The 17,039-nt window shown below is 43.3% G+C and overlaps 1 long non-coding RNA gene across 1 annotated transcript in view; it reads right to left on the bottom strand.

The window, feature by feature from the left end:
• The window catches only part of LOC109284936 (uncharacterized), a 101,215-nt gene that overhangs the window by 30,207 nt on the left and 53,969 nt on the right, over positions 1 to 17,039 (bottom strand). The window contains exon 2 of the long non-coding RNA XR_002092564.2: positions 10,484 to 10,530. This is a non-coding gene — a long non-coding RNA (uncharacterized LOC109284936). The remainder of the gene's footprint in view (positions 1 to 10,483; positions 10,531 to 17,039) is intronic.

A 17,039-nucleotide genomic window follows, 5' to 3' on the forward strand; every position in this document is an offset into this window, starting at 1 on the left:
GACACACACAGTTTCTTCAGCACAACCAAAGCTATCCATGGACCAAGCACACAAGAAGTCACAAGGAGGACAACGTTCTTCAAAGGCAGCTGCACCACCAACACACGGTGCAAGAAACATGCTCTAGAGCTCCAGAACCAAGATTCTAGTGTCAAAGACAATATTATCAAAGCCATTCTACAACACCTCATAAAGGACTACCTTACAGATCCACCAACTTATCAAGAAGCCTTGAAAGCCATTAAGCAGATGAAGAACAACAAAGCATGGGGTCCTGGTGGAATACTAGATGACATTTATAATCAAGGTGGAAAAAAGCTCTCTCAACAAGTACATACTATTGTTACAAAAATGTGAAAACATGAAGACTCCCAGTGACTTGAGAGATGCCAGAATTGTTACTAGGTTCAAGAAAGAAGATGGATTACAACAATTATTGTGGTATTGTACTCCTGTCCATAGCTGGGAAATTCTCGCCCACATTCTCCTCAGTAAACTCACTCTACTCATTGAAGAGATTATACCTGAATCTCAGTGTGGTTTCAAACCAGTCAGATGTACTATAGACATGATCTTTGTTGCTAGACAACTACAGGAGAAGTGCTGTGAGTAACACCAAGATCTCTCCATGGCCTTCACTGACTGAAGGCCTTTGATTCAAATCAACAGAGAGTCCCTGAAGATCCTGAAGAGATTTGGATGCCTGTCAAAATGTATTATCATCATCAGACTTCTTCATGGCAACATCACAGCAATCATCTTAAGCAAAGGCTCAGAAATGGACCCCTTCACTATTAGAACTGGAGTTAAGCAAGGATGTGTGATTGCACCCACACTCTTTTCTACCTATATCATACCTATTCTGCATTTCATTGCTGATCAACTTTCATCTCAAGTCAGCATCTAGTGTCCTATGGATGAGAAACTTATTAATAACAACCAGTTACATTCCAGATCCAAGATAACCAATGCCTATATTACTGATCTTCAATACACTGATGACTATGTTGTATGTGATCACTCAATTGAAGAGTTCCAGGTACTTCGATTGCTTTAGTGAAGCATATGAAGTGCTTGAACTCACTGTCAACTTCACAAAATCCAAGATTCTTTACTAACTCACCCCAAACCAGCCAGCTGCTCCTCCACACATTCAACTGCAGGGCAATCCTTGGAGAACGTAACCAACATATTCCCTATCTGGGTTGCCACCTTTCCCAAAAAAGTAAACATAGATAACGATACTCAACACCAGATAAAATCTGCCAGTGCTGCCCTTGGACATCTCTGGAACTGTGTCTTCAATGATCATGACACCAGGACCCAAACCAAACTTCTCATCTACTTTGCTAACTGTCTGTTGTATGTGTGTCAAAACTTGGATGACATCTTGGCAACACCTTAAACCTTTGGAACATTACCATCAGCAATGTCTTCAGAAAATCCTCCATATCAAGTAGAAAGATAGAAGAATGAACTTCATCATTCTGGTTCAATCAACCACCACCAGCATTTGTGCCATGTTTATATGGCACCAGCTCTGTTGGACAGGACACATCATAAGGATGCCTGACAATTGGCTCCCAAAATAAAATAGGTCCTATACTTCCAACTAACTGATGGTCACCACTCTAGCGGTAGGCAAAAGAAGAGATATAATAAAAGAAGAGGGATAGAATCATAACATGTACAAATGCAGACTAGGGAACAATTGGCTAGGCTGCAGTACTGCAGAGAAGGATCTGGGACTTATGGCTTACCATGAGCCAACAGTGTGCTCTTGTTGCAAAAAAGGCCAAGAGCATACCAGGTTGTATTAACAGGAATATCACTTGCAAATCAAGGGAAGTGATCTCTATTCAGCATTGGTAAGGCCTTACCTGGAGTACTGTGTCCAGTTTAGGGTCCCATGCTTCAAGAAGGATGTGAACCATCTGGAAAGAGTCCAGTGCAGAGCAACAAAAATGATTAGGGGCCTGGGAAGCAAGACTTATGAGGAACAGATGAAAGAACTAGGGTTATTTAGTCTGGAAAAGAAAAGATTGAGCGGGGATTTGATAACAGCTTTCAAATAGTTGAAAGCTGGAAAAATGGAGATGGGCTTTCCTCTGTGGCCACAGCAGAGAGGACTAGGAGCAATGGCCTTACGCTGCAGCACGGGAAATGTAGGTTAGACATTAGGAGGAATTTTCTGATTATGAGGGTGGTCAAGCATTGGAACAGACTACCTAGAGAAACTGTGGAATCTCCATCCTTGGAAGTTTTCAGGAACGGGCTAGACAGAGACTTGGCTTGGATGGTCTAGTCAAGGATGATCCTGCCTTAAATAGGGAGCTGAACTGAATGATCATGTAAGGTCCCTTCCGGCCCTACTTTCCTATGATTCTACTAGTGAATTGTACATCAAGAATAACGGGGGGAGGGGGAGAATGGGGACAGAGCACCGCTCACCACCATCCTGCACTACCACCACCTCCCAGGAGTGGGGGGGAGGGGGAAATCATGCACATGGCCACCACCAGCCACTGGCCCACACTACCACCGCTCTGCATCCAGCTGCACGCTACCCCTCCTCCCCTGCTCCATGTCCATCCCTGCAACACCCCCCACCTCTGTGTCTAGCCATCTGTCTGTGTCCAGCCGTCTGTCTGTGTGGAGCACTCTGATTGGTTATTTCAGGAAGCATTGTGATTGGCTGCAGAGACAACTATTCAGAGTGCTCCAAGAGCGTTACAGACAGACAGACAGATGGACTAAGCCCTTTATATATATACAGAATGATCCTAGAATGAAAACCAATACAACAAATACAGAATTAGTTAGGTTGTGAGTTATAGAAAATAAAATAAAGCCTGTTAGCAGGGTCTGCTGATCTCATTGGCCCAATGATTTATGAGAACAAGTCCTCTTTCCAAGATTTTCCTGAGCAAGTCCTCTTTCCAGTGGCTGTATTCATTGGATCTCATTCTTTTGCACCTCAGTATAAATCAAGAATAATTTCTCTGAAATCCAAGGATTTACACTGGTATTACATAAGAAATAGGCCTACTGCATATATCCCAGGCATTACTACCACTGAGACTAACCAGAACATTTTTGACAGATACTAGTACAGTAGACAAAAGGAGCTGGCCTCTCGGCAGGCAGAGGTCAAAAGTTGTAGTAAGCAGATACTGCCTTTGCAAATAAAAAACACTGTATTTATACCTCCCTTAAGAACAACTAGAGTCCTGTTCAAATATCATGTACCCACACGTCAGCTTGCCTTCACACCGGCTGCAGCAGAGAAGCTCTCTCTATCCCAAACACTGTGTAACTAACTGTCTCTTGAAACAGGAGCAGCCTGATTCCAGCCCGTCTTTACAGGACACCTAAATGTCCCTTGTGTTTCTGGTCATAACTCCTCTGCTGTCTTGCAACAGACAGTGCAGCATTTGTTATTCTCTGTGACGTGTTGCAGCACATTTATGAATGACTGCAACATGCTGTTGAGGGGTAGTGTCAGGGGTGTCAGACTGCGAGATAAATAGCAGAAGGGGCTACACTCAGGTGAACAGAGCAGTACAGAAAAACAAAACTGTTCTGAAGCCACTTGGCATTTGTTTCTCAGGAAATGCATACCCTGCTCCTCTCCAGGAACTGGATCACTTAATGCCTCGTCCCCTCATGAGAATATCATCTGTAAAGCAGTAACAAACTTGCCTCAGCTGTGAGCTATAACAGAACCTGTAGGGATCTACTGACTCAGTCTGCAATGCAGTTCAGCCTCTGTGCCAGGTCACGCTCAGTGCTGTGCTAAATACTGCGAAATCCTTGCACAGGACTGCAATCAGGAGAGATGAACTTGTACTGATTTGCCAAACTACTTGAATACTGCCTCAGTTCCTTCACAAACTCGTGCTATAGTAGTAAACACATTTCCAGGGGTGATTTAACTGAACCAAATTTACTTTCCTACTTGACAGGGAACCAGTATTCTCTATTATTCTGCACACAATTATTCTTTGCTGTGATGTACAACAAGGCATCGGCCATTTTGAGCAAACTCACCTTATTATGGAGGTGGGTAGACAAAAGAGACAAAGGGAAAGAGCTGTGACCTGACATCACAAGGTTCTACTGCTTCTTCCCAGAACTACTTGCCATGTCTGCAATCAAACACATGGATCTCCGATTGGCCTCCTCAGTCATCTATGGACTCACCAATAGAATGACTTCCCTATTTACTGGAAGACTGTCATCCTTGTATGGAGGGGCTGCTAATGCTCTGTATTAGGCACAAACAGCACATGCACACTAACATGTGCCAGTTGAGTATTTCCTCACAATATTCCCTACCTTGCTAGACCCTTGTAGTGTTTGCTGAGTACCAGTAATGCTAATTGCAGTACAGGATACAATTACCGCTAAAGTGGCTGCCCAGTTGTTCTAAACTCTGCTCCATTTTTTACCAAAAGGATTAGATTAGCAGTTTCTTGCATTTTTTCTGCCTCTCCTTAAGCAGAGAGTCCAACACCTGAGATAAGGCAAGACTAGTTTCCCCATCCCTCTGTATTTCATAATAATGAACCATTTTCATCCATTGCAACATGTCTGTTTAAAGGTATCATAAGCAATAAATGTCAGACCTAATATATCAAATCTCTGGCTTGTTTATACCAGTGAAAGCTCTGAGCTCTCTAACCAATGGCCCAAAACCCTTCAGTGAGCATTTCTCTTTCTTATATACAACTCTCCCGCTGCATGTGAAGCAGCACAAGATTCATGTGAGGCTCCAACTTCTATAGTACTCTGACAAGCAGGGAACGGACATGTCATAATTTATGATGCAAGCTTGTGCGATATTTGAGATGTATAAGCTGTTTGCATTTCTAGAAGTTTCCTAAATAAACCAGCCAGCCAAAATTCCAGTTTGCTTCAGTCTAGTATATAGTGTTAAAGCAAGGGATTTCACGGTAGGATACTGTGGTAGCACAATACACAGCACGATGGTGGAGTGAATACATGTTTTCAATAAACAAAGGCACATGATCAAGTTTTGCAACACCTTACTTAACAGAAAATTAATTTGCTTTCAGATCCCTATGGAAGTAGGCTATTGAAATCAATGGGACTGCATGTGCACAGACAGACCTACATGCCTAAGAGCTGCCGGACTTGATTATAAGCATGAACATATATCATGAGCAGTTGAATACTCTTACCTACCTTTATGACATACCTTGTCTATATTTTTTTATTTCAGATGAGAAACGAAAGGCACAGAGGCCATGTGACCTCTACAGAACTTCACTGGGTCAATAGCAGATCTGCAGCTAGACTCAGTATATGTGTATAGTTCCCATATAGTAGACAAAAAAGGGTTCATGGATAACAAGCTTATTTTCATACTTAACAGAGTCACATTTAGATATGCTTCCTGAAACAGACCATTTCCATTAAATAGACAACCATGCAAGCAAGCACCTTCAGGAGTACATAGGGAAGGATTACCCATTCAGACTTCCGACACTGATGGGGATCAAAGATGACAGGCCCCAGGGCTTCCAAGAAATAAGAAGACTACTCTCACCTGTTCCAGTGCCTGCAGCTTAACCACACAACTCTTACATGAAAAAAAATTACATCAAACACCCCACATACATGCTGTTCTTCTATCACCAAGCATAATACCTGCAGCTTTGCTCTGCTCGCTGAACCTCCTCCTTCCCTCTCCTATTCAGCTTTCTGACTATTTGCTTCCTTTCTAACTTGCCAAGTCCAGGATGCTGTTCCAGGGAGGGTTTGTACCTATTAAATCCATTTAATTCATTGGCAGCTGCTCTAGCTTCATTGCAGTACTTGAAATGCATTATAGCTCTGTGCATTCTTACAATGTCCTGTTGATCAGGCAGACAAGGACAAGAAGGCCTCCATGGGCCTTTTCCCAGGCACTATTGACTTTCTGTAGCACTCTTAACAAAATCTCTCATTCAAATGGGTGCACTGGGGGCTCAACTTCTCACAGCTCCCTACCTGCCTCTAAAGTCAAATCATAAAGACTGTATATCAGAATCAATATTTTTCCTCATCCTCATTAAGAACATAGAGTAAGAACTGCAGAATGGGCACAACAGTCTTTTTCAGATTAATTTGCTGGCTTACCTCTGACTTCCTAAGTATACTTTCAAGTCTAGCATTTCTTGTGTTCATGACATATAACATGATTCAGAGATGGTTGTGCAACTAGGTCCTCTGTTCTGTGACATAGGATGAAATGTAAACTCCTATATTATCCTTGCAAAGCAATATAACTTCCTCCAGAGAAAAGCACATAATCTGCTGCCCACAGCACCAATGTTTTATAAGTGGGATCATAAAATAATTCTAGTGACTAAGCATACTAAAGACAGGGTACAGATGCACCTTATAGACTAACTGGTATGATGAAGTATCTGATGAAGTTAGCTCAGGCTCACAAAAGGTTATGCATCTCTGATTTACTTAGTCCAGGGGATTCAAAGATAAGGCCTATTGGCCAGATCCAGCCTTCAGAGCCACATCATCCAGGCCCAGTGTTGGCCCTAGGTCACTGGCCCAGCACACAGGGCTCAAGACATCTGCCACGCAGCAGCTGCTCTGGGACCCATGCCACATGTGGCACTTGTGCAGGGCCAGTCCAGCTGCACCCCACCCCCAGATGCTGGGGCTGGTGCCAGAGCAGGTGCTGGAGCCAGGATGTGGGACAGAGAGTCTGGGTCTCTTGTGTACCAGATCAGGTGCTGTTTGAAGTGGGTGCTGTTTGCAGCTTGAACCATAGACCAACCATCATTGGTGCCAGATCCAGCATGCAGGGTAGGGAGGAGGGGTTTGTGGGCCTGATCTGTCCCACAGGGCCAGGCCCACGCCCTTCATCCAGCCTGTGGACTCATCCCAAACCACTCATCTGGCCTGTGGGTCCAGATGAGTTTGACACCCCTGAGTTCATCTACAAGGTGGATCTCTACTCTGACTTCTGCCTGACTTCAGCCTAACATGGCTAAAGACCTCTCTCCCTCAGCATACGAAAGTCACAGGCAAATGCTATGTAGGCCTTGTCTTGGACTGCAAAGGCCAATATGTGTAGGGCATGTTTTCTGGCCCCTGTTTCACAAATTGCTACCTAAACAGTACTTTCCTATATATTTGCCTTTGAAAAGATAGTTCAGTACAAGCTCTTCTTCATAACTGGCTAACATAAACCCAGACCTTATCTCTGGCTTCTCTCTGCCATATGGGCGTTAACTCTGGGGAAGCTTTTTTCTAGTTACCTTATTGCTCTCCACAGCAGGAGTCCCATTTCTTTCCTGTCCTCTATTCCTTAATTAACTAGGTGCTTTATTTGGCCCCAGGACTATTAATAAAAACAGATAAGTTCAATTCTACAGAAATCTCTGCCCTACACTGAGTATCAATACATACCCCATCCCTGCTGAGAAGTCAACAGCCTCCTTGTACCTCCATCAGCTTCCTGTACTGCTGAAGTCACAGCAACTCTTCTCTGGCTGATCTGTGTCCACTTCTACTTTAACCTCTTCTGGTTCTTATAGGACATGGGACATGATGGTTAAGTGAGCGAGGACTAGGCTAGAGTTCTTCCCAAGAACCATCCCCTGCTTTGTCTGCTGATACCATCCCTATTCCCTTTACATGAACCACTCCAGCAGCCCACCACCATGAAACCAGTTCCTCTTACTAACATCAGTGTGTCCAAAAGGACAAAAATTACTATGTCTTAACAGGAGGCAGGTTTATATTTTTGAGGGCACCTGTTTTGAGCAGGATGAGAATGAAGTAAACTTTCTGCAGAAAATGAGTAAGTACCTCTGATAACACCTTAATCACTTCTCTAGCAAAGTGACACTGTGCATTTCAAGGTTTGCTATTTGTTGGGAGAACTTACACAGTGCTGTAACTTTTTACACAGCTAAAATCATTATGAACCATCAATACTATGGAACGTTACCCTTCTCATCAGTGACATTGGCTGAAAACTATCATCTGCCTCTAAATAATTCAGTGTTGCTGTCTCCTCTTTGACTGCAGTGGAGCTCAATATTAATTTCTGTGTAGTTGCTTTCCTGCAGAGCAACAGATAATTGCACTGAGATATATATAGTGATGAATTTCAAATGGAAATAATGTAAACATTTATAAGAGCAGAAAGCCCAGCAGCCCAGCAGATTGTAAGAGGAAGTTTTACATACTACAAATAAACCCAAATCCCTGTTGGGCCCCTCTGAATTCAATTAAGTTAGACTAGTACAGGGGGTAGAAATTCAGTCCCCATTTTTCCAGAGTACTAGATTGCTTATTCATTCTTTTTAAGGAGTAATAATTTTTCTTATTCTACATCTTAATGTATTGTTTACCAAGGGCATATCATTCCAATTCAGAAAAACTATGAATAGTTAAAAAGCCAGTTCTAAAATACATGCATAGGGAGCAAGTTATAGACAGGTAATGGAGCAGGAGGCTGACTAGATCTTTACTCTCCAAAGAGGATTTTGGAACCAGTCAACCCACACTAAAATCAGCTTAGAGAAGGAGAGTGCAGAGTGTCTCGGAAATAAAGTGCCAAAAGATTATTATAAATGTATGTTCTTATAACTACAACTGCAATGCATTTTCTTAAAAATAAAATCAAATAAAAACCAAGCAACAAAGCCCTTTTTCACCTTAATTTTGAATCATAAAATTAGTGTTTGTGTTAGGTTACAATATTAGGTATGATGGAATTCATTTCTAGCCAAGAGCAATAAAACCTTCTCCCCTAGGGAATAACAATGCCCCCACTATAGGAAACCTTGGCAAAACTGAAAATACCATTTCACACACTAGGCAGGGTTAGCCAACCTGTGTCACACTTTCTGTATGTGTGGGATGCAGTAGGCTCAGGAGGGGACAGGCGGGACAGCAGGCTATAGGGCAGGAAGCAGAAAGCACACCAGCAAATTAAGCAGGGAGCAGAAAGCAGAGCACCTCCGGCGGGAGAAGGAGATTAGAGTGGCACTCAAGGAAAGTGAAAGGCTAATTTGTGACATGCCTGCCAAAAAGGCTGGCCCGCGATGCTCTAGGGGACAGATGCTAGTGTGGGTGATTATCTCAGGCAGTTTGGCAAATATTGTCCAAGCAGAATGCCTTACAAATGGTGCAAGAAAATAGGTGGTTAAATTAATAGTAAACAATCAATAAAAGACTGTTATTGTTTTCAAGACAATATGGGTATGCTTGTGATCTGTGACCAGATCTGCCACTTGTCTATGGTAGCATGAAGTGCTGTTGTTATAAATTCATTGTTTATATACAGGCAGTCCTCGATTTATGACTTTGAGTTACAACAATTGTCACTTACAACATTTATAAATTGACATCCTGTTTTGACATGGGTTTGGACTTTACAAGGGTCAATACAGCTGCCCCCAGCTGGTAAGTCTGTTGTGGTGGAAAGGGAGGGGGAAGGGAAGGGGCATGGTGTGGGGGGACAGATCAAGGCCCCCGTGGTGAGGGAGGGACTGGGGCTGGGACAAGCACTGCCCAGCCGGGGCCAGGCAAGCACAGGACTGAGCTGTGGCTTGTCCGGAGGGTGTGGGGATGGTGTGGGCAATGACTTTCACCGTTGCATGTTCATCTGGCAGCTCATCTGGTGGTTCCCACTGCTGCTCCTGCTGCTTGTCCAGGAGGGCATGGGGGTTTGTGTGGCCCCAGGTCTATGCGGGGTGGGGCAGGCAGGGCCGGGGCTGCACTGGGCTGTGTTCTGGGTGGGCAGAGGGGGGCTACAGCAAATTTTAATTTATAATTATTAAATATGTTTTATAGTCTATCTAGTTACAACATTTTTCCTTTCCAGATATTCACTATCATACAGTCTTTAGGCAGATTAATATGAACTATTTACCATAGTTTGTGCTTGATATCAAATCTACAAGGCATTCTGCTTGGACAATATTTGCATATAACATACATTTTTCTCTTATGTCGTAAAGCAGGGAGCTTTATAAAAATAGCTACTTGGTAATCATTGTTGATGAGAACAGATGTCAGTGGTACATTAGCTAACTGCAGAGATTTGGAAGGAGAACTCCACCATGCTGGAAACACTGGGTTGTGTTTTTTTTCCAGTATGAGAGCCTGTTTTTTTCCTCTCTTCTCTTTTATTCAAATCCAGTTTAAAGTCTTACACAGTAAAGCTATTCCCTCAAAAGTTTCCATTGCTGGTTCAGCTAACTCAGCCCATTTCCTAAGAATTCCCTCAGGCAACCTATTAACTGGTACAGGCTTCTTCTTAAAAATAAGTATTGAAAACTGCAAATTTAACAAAACATAAATTGAGATATCTAAGGGGTACAAGATTCCCCGTATGTCATTTCTAGTTGTCATTTAAGGCTATTTAAGACTATGATACAATCTCCTCAGTACCCAATAACATTTTATGACAAGAAATCACAGTAAAATAGTTTCTCACCAACTCGCTGCTGGTCCTTCAGACTACTCAGCCTGGATTCTGTGCACCTATGGGACAAAGCAGTTAAAAATCTCTAGCTGTGTAGGGCATACTAGAACTAATGTGAGAGACTGGCTGCAAGAAGCTGACTCACTGCCTCAACATGCTACGCATGCATACATGAAATAAGCAGCCGTTAAAGCTGCTGGCTAGCATTTCTTCATATTGCAATTTCCAAAACACTTTTAATTACATTCAAGTCCATAACTGGCAAATGCAAAGCTTGAGCCGGAATGCAGAATGACTAGCAATCTCTATAGTGCTGAAAGAAATAGTTCACAACACCATACACAATATTTAGAACTAGTGACTAACTGGTCTATGTAGCCGTTCAGACACAGGAAATTCTTCCAGATAGAGCTCTCTACCCCACTAAGTTCCTGATTTAATGGCATCAATGAAGGTTTTGGAAGAGACCCTACTGGAGATAACCTATCAGGGTTCTGCACCAGTTGACTATGAATTATCCATGAAGCTCTTAACCCTGGCTCTTTCCTATTCCAGTTCTTGTGCCAATCCATATTATAAGGAGTGGGGACTGTTTGTAGAATGCAGACTGGAATGACTAGCAATCTCTATAATGCTGTATTTTAGTTGCTCAACATTTTTTGTTGTAAATTATTGACAGCCTCTTCAGAAAGGCTCTAATATCCCTTTTTAGTAGCAGGACTTTAAAACTCAATAGGGAAAAAAGCACATGGACTAAAGTGGTGCTTTTCTTGTCTTGTGAAATTTCATTTAGGTTTGACCAGATTCTCAATTAAAAAGTATTCCTGCTGGTAAGGCATGGGGTGCCAAAATGTTAGAACCTGACCATTTTAAAGTTAAGCCAAAGCTGCATCATGCGCTGCTCTAGGAGCTGCCAGGCCAGATCTAGAAGTAGCGCATGGGTAAGGAATTGGCTGAGCACCTTACACAGAGCACAGAATCCTTCCTACGGTGCTCTTGAGAAGCTTTCTAGAGCAAACAGAATTGTGTATGCCAATAGGAAACAAAAGAGGAGAGACAGATATCTTCTTATCTATCCGCCCACTAAAATCGTATTGCCAGTTTTGTTACCACTAAGGTAATATTCATGCCTTAGCACACACTTGGTGCAGTTACTTGGCACTTACCTGGCACTTTTCTTCTTGTTGAAAAAAGATGGGATTTGAAAACAAGTGACAGTGACAATGCTGGAGAGGAATAGGCTGCCAAGAAGACGCACCAGTACCTGAAACTCCACTGATATGGGAAAGTTGCAGAGATTTTTAACTTCAGTTAAATAAAATCAACTAATCCAGTGCCTACGTAAACATTGTCATTTCAGTTTAAGAGCAGCTTATTGCCATTATTCATCTTAAGAACATACTTTGGGTAAGACTTGCAAAGCTTCATAAATTTAACTTTTAAAAGTCATTTTAGTAAGGATTTAGGGCCTTGTTACATGTTAATTTTAGGCAGCTCCTGGAGTTCTTAAACCCTGAATTGTTGGTACGTTAATACCTGAAACTAGTTTTAAGCAGTCTTTAGGCAGCTTAAAGTTACGCCTAGGGACCTACCAAAATCATGATTTCAGGTTTTTCATGGAAAACTTGAAGTCAGGTGTTTTTCAAGAAAACAGCAGGTGCCACGATTGTGGTGGGCTTGCTGAGGGAAAAAACAATAACTCCCCAGCAAGCAAGAGAAAAGGGTAGGAAGCCCTATGGTTTTGCAGCATGGTAGAGAGGCAGGGGTTGCTTGCAGCAGCCACTGGCAAGGCTGCAAGCAGCTGCACTCAGGTCTGTGGAGCCCCACTCAGTGCTTGTAGCGGGTGCACATGCACCCCGGGGCAGATGGTGGGGAAGGGGTGAGGCTGCACTTCCCCCAGCCCCTTCCACGCAGTCTACCCCAAGGCATGGATGCACAGTTTAACTGAATGGTTAGATTGGGGATGGCTCAAAACAGTGGCTTATTTACCCTGATTAAGCCTGGGGAAGTCATTAATGCACACTTAGTGGATTGATGGCTTCCCCTGGCTTAATCAAGGTAACTAAGCTGCAGTTTTGGGCCATCTGCCAATCTGAGGGGAGCAGCAAAACTGCTGGCCCCCCTTGGCCAAACAGGCAATCAGCCTGTGAAAATGGTGCCCAGCCCTGTGACATCCCTGCAAAACAGGCACCTGCCTCCTTTAGTTGGGTAGACTCCTAGTTATGCCACTCCAGCATAGGTTTCTCTCTGATCTGTGTTACCCAGCTCACATTACACTAATGTGTAGCCACTCTAGGCTACATGTTAGTATAAACAGCCCACCCCACCCTTCCCCCAGTAGCCCAGATTGCACCCACTATCCCCCACCCTCCCCAGCACCCCAGCTCCCCACTTACTGCCTCCCTGCCCCTCTCCCTGCTTCTTGCTTGTGACTGCCTGCGCAGGGGAGCAGGCAGGGAAGGGTGAACCTGCCCACCCAGCTGCTGCCACTGCTGCTCTCTGGGCCCAGCTCAGCCTAGAGAAAAGCAGCAACGCAGCAGCTGTGGCAGGGAGTCAGGCAGGCAGGTGAACCCTTCCCTGCCTGCTCGCCCAGAACAGACAGCATGGGCAGCCACAAGTAAGTGGGGGGAGCACTAGGGACCAGGAACCCCAGGGATAGAAGAAACTGGGGGGGGGGGCCAAGAAGGGTGTGGGGGAGGTCCTTCAAGCCCCAGCTGGCCTGACATGTGACTTCTCCAAACTTGAGTTAGCACTAACATCCATCAACATTTGAGCAGCTCACCATGTAATATGTAACAAGGCCCTTTAGTCACTGCTTGGTTTAAACTAAACCAGAATAAGCCTGACTAAAACTAAAAACAAACTTCTGCACAGTCTCCACTGCTCTAAATACTTGACTACTTGAACAGTTGTGTGCTATATCTTCCATAAAATAAAATGGGAGATTCTCTCCATATCTGTTTTAATGACAAATAATAGTAGCTTCTCAGTATCTGGTCTGGCTGTACTATTTTGTTTGTACATATACAATATCTCCATTTACTGTAGAAATTGGACCTATGACCATAATCTGGGGTAGAGAAAATATCAGTTAGAGTAGGGTGATGGTAATAACAACTGAAAATAGCAGTTGGAAAGACATGCCCAACTAATGATGTTTTAATTGGAATTTAGACTAAATAAAAGACTTCCCCAGTGTCTGGGGAGAGGGTTTAGGTCTACTATACTGCACTGTTCATGACACAGGGGTCTGATGCTTTACACTCCTTCAAACAGCATAGACACAGATTCCTTATTCTGAAGGAGCAACGCCCTTGCTGCACATGCACATGACAACTTTGCAAACACTTCTACTCATCTAATTTTAGCTGCAGTTGCTACTGAGCCAGGCTGAAATCTCATGGCTTAAATCATCCAGCTCTCTCTCCTGCAGATTCCCCACACTCTCATTCTATTTTTATTTTCTGTAGCTTTCCTTCTCTGTTTGTCCCTTGCTGAGTTTCACTGTTTTATCATGGGAGCTGCTTTCAGTCTATAGCTTGCCATTTATTTTGGGGATTTAACATGATTTTCTCTTCCTTTTCTTCCACAATCTTTCATAGCTGTGCATTCTGAACCCCAAAGAGTGTAGCAATGGAAGACAGTGGGTTAAGAGTATTAATAAATCCCTCCACTTAACAAGTCTTTCCAGCAGCAATAGCATAATAAATTCAGGGTTTTTTTCCTGTGAATAGTTTCATTCTGTTATTTTAGCAGCCCTGGTTTCAGGGTATTCTACCCCCTACTTGAATACAGATGTGGGAAAAAAAGGGCCAAACTTTGCTTTGTTGCAGCAGATTAAGTCAAACTCTACTAATGCCAATGGGATTACTTCAGACTTCCACCCGTATCAGAGAGCAGAGCTTGGCCTTAAATTCTTTCACACTGTTCCCACGTTCCCATTCTTTTATTGATAGCATCTGTCACTCCCAGCCCACCCCCAGGGGTATGGTAAAGTAGATCTGGAATCCAGGAAAGATGAAATGCATGTTGCAAACTTGTCTGCAGAATGGCTTGTTGCATGAGCCTAAAATGTCGCAGCCTTGTAAAATGCTTCTGCTGGAATATCTGGTCCATGGAGACAGAAGGCCAGATGCTACTTTTTCATACATACAGAGGGCTCCCAGATGAAGTCAGTGGGAGCTGCTTATGAACGCAGAATCTAGCTCTAGAACTGAAACCGTATGTAGATGTTGTTAAAGCTACAACCAAAGCTAACAAGAACAGCAAGGAGCCAAATGAAGCCTGAAATGGCTCCAGTCACTTTTCCTCCTTTTGCTTCCTTCTCATGCTAGTAGACATGAAGTGAGCAGTACAGAGTGGAAGCGACCTGGATCCTATGAAGCCTAGAGTAACCAGAGTGGATGTCAGACCAGGAGGTGCTTCTACACTGAACTTAGGAGGCAATTTCGTACCTTAGTTGTCGTTGTTTTGTGGCACCATCCATTATGTAACCTAGGGCCTTGTCCCATGGGATACTTAATATGTGCTGAGTCTCTGGAATGCTAGAACATGTGTTGAGCAGTAGCGTAGTAACATTTACTATGAGCCCTACATACATATAGCGTATGCTCCACTACTAGGGGGCCTCCCAGCATACAGTGCTGGAATGCCTTTTCCCATGTTTTCAACAGTGGCCAAAAACAGCCAAGGGCAAATGAAAGTGCCAACTAGCCGACCATCTCACTGAGGTCTCTCATGTCGTCTGCATTGTGTAGATCACCATACCCCCTATCCCAAATCCCAGAAGTGCCATACCTAGGCACTTTCCCAGCATGTACCATACCCAGTGAGCCCCAAGTCACCTCCAAGCCATGTACCACCCCCAGAGCAGGTCACCCCACTCCAAGCCAGGAGCCAGTGGATATTCAGAGTGATTCCATGTGGGCCAGAGTCACACCCCCCAGGGCAGGTCACAGTGTTGACTTGGGATTGCTACCACTCCCTAACCTGTAGAGTTTGAGCAGGTGGATAGATTGGCCCTTAAAATGGGATGAGGGGTTGGGAGCTGTACATCCTAGGATGCTTAAGGACCACAAATTGCTTGTATTTTCTCTGTGGAGTCCACCAATGGTAGTTGAATATGCATTACTTCATACAATCTGGAGATATATTCCTTGCAGGAAAAGTTATACGTTTGCTATGGGATAAGCACGCTTGATGTGTTGATGCTTGCTTTTTAAGTGTATTTAACACGTATTATGTGCCCTGTGTAGCATGGCCCTTAGACTGAAGTGCATTCATTTAAATAGTCTTAGTTGCAGAAAGTCTTACATGGGCCATGACACCGAATGGAAGGCACTGCAGCATGTCTGAAAGCATTCACCTCCAATCCAGAGCCTAAACGTTTTCCAAAGTTAAACACACTGATGTTATTGTAAGACTGACATTCAGAGAGTTCAGCTTTTGTATGAGTCTGTTTTACTGTTAAAGACATGACACCAAGGAAAACAAAGCAGTGAGAACAACACAAGGATCCAAAAAAAACATGGTGTTTAAGGCATGTGAAAACCCTCTAATGGAAACCGGCAGAATAAAGTATGTCTGACACCAGACAGAGATGTGAAAAATGATCTGATAGTGTAACATTAACTGAGGCTTATTCACAAAAGATCAACAATATTTTATGTATACAAACCAAAATTATCTGATATGATCACACATTGAGAACCCAGTAAGTCATATTTCTCTAAAGTGTTAAAGAGTGTTGCTGTGCACTATTAAACATTTGCCAATTCCCACCCCAGTTGCACAGAGGGGTATCCTGCTTTATGCTGTCTGTTGACTGCCTCGAGACCCTGTGAGACTGAAGAGCAATGTATACGTGATGTAAGTTGTTATATCCTTGTTAATGGCTTTGCTGTTCATTAAGTTTCGCATCACATTCACTGCATGTACCTCCTCCAACAGCCATTAGATACTTTGGCAGAAGGAAAGCGTGAAGGAAAAGGACAAAGCTATGAAGTAGGACACCTAAAAGAACTAGGGAACTTTCAAAAATATTTCTATCATTTGAAGTAAGCAAAAAGGTTTAACAACATGCCTTTTAAGCCTCTCCCCCTATATCCAATAAAGCATTTAAACTGTAAGAAGACAATCGCCAAATCTATTCTGTACTGCTTGTCCTCTGCATTTTAAAGATCAAACCTCCTGCTGAGTGAGTTGTGCATGGGATCACAGCTAAGACAAGCAAGTGGAGCTTGTTGGGTGATGCTGCCAAGATCCTAATGAGCTGCATTCCTCAGTTACTGAATGAAAAGCACAATTTCTTTCCCATAGAAAATAATGGGGAAGGAGGGATGGAGTGAGAGAGAGGCAGACCTATGTTCAGCCTGAGTTACCACACTGGCCAAGAAGCGGAGAGCTCACTGGTGTGAATAGAGGGAAAAAACATTGTTTCATTCACAAAAGACAAGTGAGGATTAGACATCCCACACCAGCTACACAATGCACCATTCATCTCAGCTAAGAAAATAAACTGTCTTCACCCAGAAACAAAACAAACAGCAGGCCTTCCAAGATGAGAAAG

The sequence above is a fragment of the Alligator mississippiensis genome, chromosome 13 (assembly GCF_030867095.1).
Source record: "Alligator mississippiensis isolate rAllMis1 chromosome 13, rAllMis1, whole genome shotgun sequence".
Classification (NCBI taxonomy): domain Eukaryota; kingdom Metazoa; phylum Chordata; order Crocodylia; family Alligatoridae; genus Alligator; species Alligator mississippiensis.